Source organism: Panicum virgatum, chromosome 2K (genome assembly GCF_016808335.1).
Source record: "Panicum virgatum strain AP13 chromosome 2K, P.virgatum_v5, whole genome shotgun sequence".
NCBI classification, from domain to species: domain Eukaryota; kingdom Viridiplantae; phylum Streptophyta; class Magnoliopsida; order Poales; family Poaceae; genus Panicum; species Panicum virgatum.
In genome coordinates, this window is record NC_053137.1 from 27423401 (window position 1) to 27434015 (window position 10615).

Below are 10615 nucleotides of genomic sequence, written 5' to 3' on the forward strand. Positions count from 1 at the left end.
TGAGGATGCAAATGCAAATTTGCAAAATTTTCTGGAGCTCTGCGACACCATTGTCATACGGGGTGTCGCCGCCGACGTTGTCAAGCTTTGTTTGTTTCCCTTTTCCCTCATGGGGAAGGCGAAATAGTGGTTTTATAAAGAAAAGGACATCGACACCTGGGCCAAATGCTCCAAGGCGTTCCTCGCAAAATTCTTCCCGCTGGGCAAAACAAATGCCCTGCGCGGAAGAATTTCAAGTTTCCAGCAGACAGGGATGGAATCCATCTCAGAAGCTTGGGAGAGGCTGTAGGAATACATCCTGGCCTGTCCTCATCATGGCATGGACGAGTGGCTCGTCCTTCAAAGCTTCTACAATGGGCTCACAACGACATCTCAAGCCAATATTGATGTCGCTGCTGGAGGAGCCTTCCTTGACCTGACCATAGCCAAATCCAAAGCATTGGTCGAGAAGATGGTCTCCAATCATGGGTGGAGCGATGAACGACTCCAACTCCGCACCAAGGGCACGCATACCGTCAAGGAGATGGATATGATCGTTGCCAAACCGGACCTCCTACTGAAGCATCTTGGCGAAAGGGCCGAATTCAAGAAGCATAGAGAAAACTATGCTCATGCCATGGAATCGCACTTCACGTGTGAAGTCTATGGTAATGAAGGACACTCGGGGAACGACTGCCCCGAAACCCGTGAAGACTGCGCCTACCTCAACAACAACAACAACGGGTACCGTCCACAACAAGGAGGCCAGAGGTGGAACCAGCCACGTCCACCTTTTCAGGGAGGTAATAACTACAATCCTTCTTATAATTTGAATTTCAATTCAAACCAACCTCCCTTGAGAGAACTTGTTCTTGGCCAAGTTAAAATCAATGAAAATATAAATAAAAAGCTTTGGCCAAAGATAAATCCCTGGAAAGTTTAAATGTTAAGCTTGAAGCTTTGTCTTCTACTCTTAAAAACCAGTTAAGTTTCAACAAAATGATCGAAACCCAGCTTGCACAAATTGCTGCTTCGTTACCTGCTATTGAGAGCGGGAAGATCCTGGGGCAACCCGAGTCTCCCGTTGAAAAAGTCAGCATGGTGTCTACCGGACGGGGTAACTCGTCCCGGAGGCCACCACGCAATAACCATGCAGGTAGGTACTATCCCCCAAGGAATGATGTTTGGGATGGCATGATGACAGGGGTCCCCATGATCCAGGGGTCCCCATGATCAGCTACTTGATCTACATCAAACACTTTGAGTGATGCCTATGTGATCTAGGGGCAAGCATGAATATAATGCCCAAGGTAATATATGAAGCACTTGAATATCCTGCTCTTTCCCCAACAACTATGCTCGTACAGCTTGCAGATTCAACCATTTGGTATCCCGAAATGATAGTCGAACACATTTTCGTACGAGTACGAGACTCCTTCATCCTTGCCGACTTTGTGGTAATGGATATGGAGGGTGACCTCGGAGTCGACCTCGTACTTGGGCGACCTTTTCTAAGGTCTTCCAAGGCAAGGATCGATGTCGGAAAGGGAGAAATCCGTTTCCGTGTCGGAAGGGAGGATATGTTTTTTAGGTTCAAGAAGAAGGAAGAGCAGCGCTTCATAATCCAACAAGACAGTGAAGGGAAAGCACTCTGGGGTGCACCAGAACCCCAGCCAGAACAATGACCCTCTGCACCTAAAAGAAAGAAGAAGGAAAAGAAGGTGTGGCGAAAGGTCGAGAGTTCGACCTCGTCCAGTTCTCCAGGACGAGCCGACGAATGGTAAGAACGATGGAGAAAAGTCATGCACATCGGACTTTAAATGACGCGCCCTTGCCAAAGGTAAATTGGTATTTATCTCATATTTGCTTTCTCCGCTTTTCAACATTTTCTTTGCACCTTATTTGTTTTTCTCCACTGCATGTTTGAAATTTTCAAAATTGTTTTCTGCATGCTGGAATTTTTCTAGCACTTTTCCCTTTTTACAGAAAGACCAAAAATATTTTCTGAGTTTTAAAATCTTTTGGGAAAAATAATTTGAACATCTTTTTGAGTAAACTTTTTGGCCGTGCACCATATTTCCAAAGTTCATAACCGTTGAGGAAGCATCTGGCCAAAGGGGGGCACCAGGGGGCCCACCCTAGGGCCGGCTGACCCCACAGGTCGGCCGACCCAGGACCAACGGCTCCTGGGCCCCACCTTCTCCAACGGCTACCTGACCGTTGTGCCTAGCTCTTCCTCGGGTGAACTCGCCCAAATTCCATTAAATAGAGGTCGAGAGAGGGGTGATGAGCTCTCATGCTCACTCTCTCCACTCTCACTCCCTCTCATACATTCTTGCTCGGGTTTCCTTTGGATTTTTACTCAAGTTTGATTGCAAGAACACTCTCTCTCTCATTTCTTTGCTGCAAGATTGATCACATATTTGGAGGAACAACTTTTGGGTAAGAGTTTCATTTTCATTTCACTAACGTAACCCGAATCGAGTTGTTCTCATTCGTTCTTGTTGCAAGCATGAGAGGTGCAGGGCGGAAAATTTCTGGAGCTCTCAAGAGGATGACGAGGTTGGGATCGTCCTGTTCGCAGGGTGAGTCGAGCTCTCATCATTCCCCCGAACCTGCACCAACACCGACTACAATGGATTATTAGCAAGACGAACAAGAAGAACAGTTCGAGGAGCAAGCTGCAGAAATGCAAGCCGAGGACATGGAGATAGATGAAAATGATGCACCATACCTCGACTTGCAAGATGACCACACATTCAAAATCCGACTCTTCGTTTGATGCACAAGTGGGTGGCTATCACTCTCTTTCCAAGAGATGATCCACAACTAGTGCCGAACGATGAGTTGATGATATTAAACGCCATGGTCAACAAAATCCGAATCTCCCCCGCACAAGCAATGGTTAAGCAATGGCTCACAAATTTTCGGATGATGGGTCCTATTGAATGCACTTCTTTGATCACCCGCATCGCATCAAACATGGGAATCTCTGTAACACCCGGTTTATAAAAGGACATAAACCGAGCAATCATATACGTGCCAGGATCAAGTCACATGTATATACAACAGAATGAACAGTATATCACAGCACATATCACGTAAAAAGATATAATAAAGCGAGTACGAAAGTTATTTATTACATTAATGACAAAAGTCTGGTACAGAGTATGCGGAAGCGTAATACATAAACGATAACTCTCGTCGGAAGCTGAGCAGGGCGCCACAGGGACGTCGACTGGGAGACGAACGCCTAGACGTCCTCGTAGTCCAGGTAGCGCTGAGCGAACTCCCTCGCGTCGGCAGGAACTGAGCAGCAGTAGAGTATCCCCAAGAGGAAAAAGTAGAGAAGAGGCAAGAGTGAGTACACAACTTGTACTCAACAAGTATAACACAAACTATGAGGCTCTAAGGTTGGCTGACTGACTGCATTAGCTTTTAAGTCCTGGCAAAATTTTATTAAAGCTATTTACTACAAGTTGATGAATTACCATAAACCCAGTTACATAGTAATTAATCAAAATTAATCATGTTACTACTGAGAACCAAACCGAAACCACCAAGGTAACCCCGAGAGGCACCCCCCTCGTCGGAAGGAGATAACCCCACTAATCAAAAGGAGGATTTGGGCCGCTCATGACCGTGAGCACGGCTAGTATACCAGTTTTACACTCTGCAGAGGTTGCACATCTTTACCCACAAGTCGTGAGCTACGCTAGTGGTTCATCACACTTCCTTAGGTGAGATGACTAGCAAACTCACTACGAGGCCTTTACAAAGAATTTCGTTGGTAAGGAATAACCGCGAGGGTTGGATCGGCGACTATGGAGCAGGTCTAGTGGGCGTCAAGAATACCACAGACGAGGCCACTCAGTACGAGGGACATAGAAGCTTACCACCCTTGCCCCGCAGGTAAGTTACTCCAAACCAAAAAGACCTAATTATTACGCCAAGACCATCCCATTCCAGTCTTGTGGTAGCGCTGTTGTCCCAGGTTGTCGCTCTATGAACCGGTCCTTATGGAGAGTGGCCAACCAGGCAGTAAGCACCGTGCTGGCCCCCTAAACCATGTTTCTAACAAAACCAATTTTAATGAGAAGTGAGCCACTTAAGCCACATAGAGGGCCACTCTCAGAATTAAGTTGCATATACCATTAATCAAATTAATTAAAAAGGACCCATGTGTTATAGCACGGCACCTAGTACAACTAACCAAGATGCAACCCAAAGGATATATATAAAGGATATAAAGTGGCTAGGAAATCCTTATAGGCATACAGTATTAAAATGCAGAATGAAATTATAATTAAAGTGATAGGTGGTGTTCATGTTATACTTGCCTTCCTCGTACTGCTCCCACTGCTGCTCAAACTGGTCAGAAGACGGCTACTCCGGGTACTGGTACTGGGGCTCCTCCGGTAGCTCAACGTCTACTCACGAACCCATGGCCAAAAACAATGCACAACATAAACATACAAGCAAACACTAACAAAAGCTAGGAAACAGTACATCAATACATAAAAACAGCACACTAAACTAGTCTAAAACTATTCTATGCGTCACAACGATTGCGTGGACATAAAGAACACCTAAAACGGAGCTAAAACACAAAATCTAGGCCAAAAACAAGTTCTAGGGGCTTATCTGCGAGAAAAACTAAGTTCCAAGGGGGTTTTCTGCAAAACCGAGGGCCTAAACGTAAATAAACCTTAGTTTCTGGGGCTATCCTGCAAAACCGACGGCTCAGGACGGCGGGTCATATTTCTAAAAAGGTCAGGGGGGTCTGTGCAAGATTTTGGGCCAAACTGTAATTAGTTTTCTATACATATGGAACGCGGGTTAATTTCAGAGAACTCCGGGGTCTCTTTAGCAAAGATTCAAGGGTGAAGCGGTACGGGTGGATCTGATCCATTGGATCGAGATCGGGGGGGCTCACAACGAAGGGGTACGGCCTTCTAATCCTACGCGTTTAATCTGAATCTAACGGCTGGAAGCCATTCCGCGCGTGGGGCGGCGGTGCTCGCCCGCCAGTGGCTCTGTCCGCGGCGGCGCAGCGCGAAGCTCGCCGGAGAAACAAATCTGACGCTCCCGGGGTTGGTTCGGGCTGCGGTTTGGCCGTACAGCATGAGCGCGGCATGGCTAAATCACCTGGGCGCTTAGGTCTACGGATTGGGGCACGGGTGAGGCTCGCGGTGGTGCGGGGCGGTGCTAACTCGTCGTTGTGTGGTGTGCAGGCCGTTCTGTGGCCCGGACGCGCGTGTAGCAGGGTCGGGTGACTTGCGCAAGGCACGGTACGCCTGTGCAGGGGTCGTGCGAGGTGCAGGGATGCAGGCATCCGTCACGGTGGAACTGCGGCGGCGAGACGCCGTCGTGCGGGGTCCAGGCACCTAGGTGCACCCAGGGCTAAACTATCTAGCGCAAAAGCAAGGTCGGGCTAGTGCTCACCGGGGCTCGGATCGAAGAAGGCGAACGGCGCAGAAGGTCAACGTCGTGCTCCGGCGGCGGCGCGGCGGGTCCAAGCTCGGCAAGTTGATGGCGCACGGGGAGAGGCCGCGTGGATGGCTCCTTGAGCGTCTACTCTGGTGGCAGCGACGCGGGGTCATCCTACGAGGCGACCAAACGGGTCAGTATGGCCGGTATAGGGTTGACGGCGGGGAGCATCGACGAGGAACTCTCCGTGGGCGGCAGGGCAGAGCTCCAATGGTGGGACGGCGCTGCGCTAGATTCTAGGGGAAATTGAGGTGGGGATACGGTTTGGGGAGGTGCAGGGCGCGTTAAGAAGGCGATGGGGGGGATCCTCGGCATGCGAGCCGCGGGAATTGCGGCGCGAAGATTTCGCAGCGGACGCGGGATAGAGCAGATCCGATTCCCGGGTTGGCTTCTAGAAGAAGGGCGCGGCTAAGTTGGCACTGTTATCGGGAGGCTGGTGCGCAGGGTGTAGCGGGTCCAGCAGCAGGAGGAGAGGCATGGAGCGGCGGAGGCCCAGAGAGCAGAGGGAGTCCAGCGAGGTTAGCGGTAGAGGAAGGGGAAGGCTCGGGAGTGTGGGGCCAAGACGTCAGCGAGAGGGGGGGCGCGAGCGCGTTGAGGCGAACGCACCGTGACTCGGGCCGACTGGGAGCGGGCTGGGCCGGTGGCGCGCGCGCGGTGAAGCGGGGGCGTGCTCTGGTGGGAGCAGGCCCGTGCGGGGCGTTTGCTTCGTGAGCTGAGCGGATCGCGGGGCAGGCCGGGGTGGTCGCCTGGTGGGTCAAGCGAACTGGGCCGACTGCGACTGGGCTGCTGTTTTGGGTTTGAGTTTGTTTTTTGGGTTTTCCTCTATTTCTCTCCCTTCCTAAACCCTATTCAAACTCAACCAAAACTAGTTGAATTCAAATTTGAATTTGAATTCAATGCTAACACTCAAACAATTAAAACAATGCACCAGCATGAATGCAACAACAAAATTAAACCTATGATAAAATTTTAATTACTTGAGGAACAAATTTGGATTATATGTCATTCTAAACACAATCAACCTTAGAAATTTAAATAAAGCCAATTAAATTTATTATTAAATGCTAGAATTTAAATTAGGGTGTTACAGACCCTACCCCCTTAAAGAAATCTCGTCCCCGAGATTTAGCTGGGCTGGCTAGCAAAGAGATCTGGATAGGTCTTCCTCAGCTCATCTTCTCGCTCCCATGTGGCCTCAATTTCACTGTGGTGACTCCACTGAACTCTGCACATCTTGATGCGCTTGTTCCGAGTAACCCTTTCTGATGTCTCCAGAATCTTCACCGGATGCTCATTATAAGTCAGATCTTCCTCAACTTCTAACCCATCCAATGGTGCCTGCTCCTCGGGTACTCGCAGACACCTCTTTAGCTGAGATATATGGAAGACATCGTGAACTCCTGAGAGGCTAGTGGGCAACTCCAGGCGATAAGCAACTTCGCATTTCCTCTCTAGCACCTTGAATGGACCAACATACCGAGGTGCTAACTTCCCCTTGACATTAAACCTACGGATTCCTCTCATCGGAGACACCTTCAGGTATACATGATCACCAACACTGAAAGTCAGGTCTCTCCGTTTGCCATCTGCATAGCTCTTTTGCCTGCTCTGTGCAATCCTCAGATTTTCTCGCACAGCCTGAACCATCTGCTCTGCATCATCTATGATCTCAGGGCCAAAGAGCTCCTTCTCACCAATCTGATCCCAATAGAGAGGAGTCCTGCACTTTCTGCCATACAATGCCTCAAAGGGGGACTTCTTCAGACTGGCCTGATAGCTGTTGTTATATGAAAACTCAGCATAAGACAGGCACTTATCCCAACTAGTACCGTACTGAATGGCACAAGCTCTCAGCATATCCTCCAACACTTGGTTGGTTCTCTCTGTCTGCCCATCTGTCTGAGGGTGATAAGCCGTACTGAAACGCAGCTTCGTATCCAACGAATCATGGAGCTGCTCCCAGAACCGAGAAGTGAACTGAGACCCTCTATCTGATATAATCTTCTTGGGCACACCATGCAAGCAGACAATCCGAGAGATGTACAACTCTGCAAGTCTAGCACCGGAGTAAGTAGTGTTCACTGGAATGAAGTGAGCAACCTTCGTCAATCGATCCACTACTACCCATATAGAGTTGTACCCTTTCTGAGTACGAGGCAATCCAACAATGAAGTCCATAGTGATTTCCTCCCATTTCCACTCTGGAATCTTCAAAGGCTGTAACAGACCTGCTGGCCTCTGATGCTCAGCCTTGACACGCTGACAGGTGTCACAAATAGCCACGTACTCTGCCACTGAACGCTTCATCCCATACCACCAGAAACGTTCCTTCAGGTCATAATACATCTTCGTGCTGCCCGGATGAATAGAGTAAGCTGTATCAGGGGCCTCACTCAGAATCAACTTCCGGAGATCATTCACATCTGGCACACAGATCCGGTTCTTGTACCACAAGGTTCCCTGATCATCCTCTCTGAAGTGTGGAGCCTTGCCCTTCTTGAGCAACTCACGGATCTCCTACAGCTTCTCATCTTCCTTCTGATGCTGCCTGATCTCTGACTCTAGAGTCGGTACTGCCTCAAATGCTGCACTGGAGGTATGATGCAAGAAGCCCAGACTCAGCTGCTCAAACTCCTCGCATAACTCTCGAGGCATCTGGAAAGCCACGGCCATGTTGACATAGCTTCTCCTGCTCAAGGCATCTGCTACAACATTGGCCTTACCCGGATGATAGTGAATCTCCTGGTCATAATCCTTGACTAACTCTAGCCATCTTCTCTGCCGCATGTTCAGCTCATTCTACGTGAAAATGTACTTGAGGCTCTTGTGATCAGTGTAGATATCACAATGCTGCCCATACAAGTAATGCCTCCAAATCTTCAGAGCATGCACAACTGCGGCTAACTCAAGATCATGAGTGGGATAATTCAGCTCATGCCGACGTAACTGCCGTGAAGCATAAGCAATCACTCTGCCCTCCTGCATCAGGACACACCCAAGACCATCCTTCGAAGCATCACAATACACCGTGAACCTCTTGCTCTGGTCTGGCAGAGTAAGGACTGGCGCCGTAGTCAACCTCTTCTTCAGCTCATCAAAGGCCTTCTGATGCTCATCAGTCCATATGAATGCCACATTCTTCTCTATCAAGGAAGTCAAAGGCTTCGCGATCTTGGAGAAATTCTCAATGAACCTCCGATAATATCCTGCTAAGCCCAAGAATGACCTGACTTCCTTTACTGTCTGCGGTGTCTCCCACTCGAGCACATCCTTTACCTTGCTCAGATCAACAGCAATGCCTCCCTGAGAGATAACATGACCGAGGAATGGAACCTCGTCAATCTAGAACTCGCACTTGCTGAACTTGGCATACAACTGATGCTCCCTCAGTCTCTGCAATACAAGTCTCAGATGCTCCTCATGCTCTTCTTCTGTCTTGGAGAAGATCAGAATATCATCAATGAAGATCACCATGAAGACATCTAGATAGTCCATGAAAACCATGTTCATCAGATGCATGAAGAAAGCCGGGGCATTAGTCAAGCCGAAGGACATGACCGTGTACTCATATAGCCCGTACTTGCAAGTGAATGCCATCTTCGGAATATCCCCAGGACGGATCCTCCGCTGAAAATATCCCGAACGCAGATCAATCTTCGAGAATATACGAGCACCTCAAAGCAGATCGAAGAGATCCTCAATACGGGGCAGTGGATGCTTGTTCTTGATGGTAACTGCATTCAGCTCCCGATAATTGACACACATTCTCTTCGAGCCATCCTTCTTATCTACAAGCAACAATGGAAAAGCCCAAGGAGAGAAGCTGCGACGGATATAGCCCTTGGCTAGCAACTCATCAATAGTCTTCTTGACTTCCTCATGCTCTATAGGTGCCATGCGGTAGGGCCGCTTTGCAATAGGAGCAGTGCCAGGCAAGAGATCAATAGAAAACTCGATATCGCGTTCAGGCGGCATACCTGGCAAATCATCCGAAAAGACATCCGGGAATTCAGACATCACGCGAATACCGTCCGTGGGTCTAGCCTCCATCTGATGAAGAAACCCCGAGGGCTCTAAAGCACTAACTGTCACCTCTTGGCCATCAGATGCCGACAAGTGAACTGTCCGCTGAGCACAATCAATACGGACTCCCCATCTGGTAAGGGTCTCCATGCCCAAAATCACATCTATCCCCGAGGAATCAATGACGATCAAACCAGTGCGGAACTCTGCCCCCTTTATGACAATTCTAATTCTTGAGCATATAGAACATGTGTGTATCTGGCCCCCAGGTGAGGTAACTACCATAGCTGTCCTCATACAAGAAAATGGTATACCATGCTTCTCGGCAAATGACTTGGAAATGAAAGAATGAGTAGCACCGGTATCGAAAAGCACTATAGCGGGGTGAGAGTTGACCATGAACGTACCAATTACCATGTTGGGAGCCTCGGCCGCTGACTCGGCCGTCACGTGGTTCACCCGACCCTGTGCTGGCGCCCTGGGCTAAGCTGGGCGCCCCTGCTGTCCCGCCTGCGCCTTCTGGGGGCAAGAGTTGGCGTAGTGCCTCGGATGGACGCAGTGATAGCACACGCGAGGAGTCGCTGGAGCCAGCTGTCCGGCAGGAGGAGCTGCCTGCCGTGGAGCCTGGGGTGCTGGCGGAGCTGGTGGAGCACGAGCCGGAGGTGCCGATAATCTCGGGCCCTGACCTGCCTGCTGCTGCTGTCGTGGCAGGTACTGCTGCGGCCTCTGCTGGTACTACTGGGGAGGCCGGTACTGCTGCTGCTGGTACTGCTGAGGCGGCTGGAGGCGAGGACGAGTGTTGCTGCCGGAAGCAATGGGGACAATCTTCCTCTTCTTGTCCTCCATCTTCAAGTGCTTGCGCTCAGTGTTGAGCGCGCTGTCTACCAGATGGTTGAAGTCGTCGAAGCGGAGGTTGAGCAGTGCATACTAGAGGTAGTCCTCAAGACCCTCCATGAAGTGCTCCTGCTTCTTGCGGTCATCCGCAACATCGGCAGGGGCGTAGCGAGCAAGCTGCAGAAAACAATCACGATACTCCGTGACCGTCATAGTCCCCTAAAGCGAAAAAGACAGATAGATATCGAAAGATTAATTCATGACTCAAAAAGATAGCTCAAGGGGGTAT

The 10615-nt window shown here is 49.7% G+C and overlaps 1 non-coding gene across 1 annotated transcript; it reads right to left on the reverse strand.

Annotated features, from left to right (window-relative positions):
• Positions 1 to 212: 212 nt before the first annotated feature.
• Positions 213 to 321, reverse strand: LOC120696409. The gene has a single exon (XR_005684180.1). It is a non-coding gene; the product is annotated as a small nucleolar RNA R71 (small nucleolar RNA).
• Between the last annotated feature and the right edge of the window lie 10294 nt (positions 322 to 10615).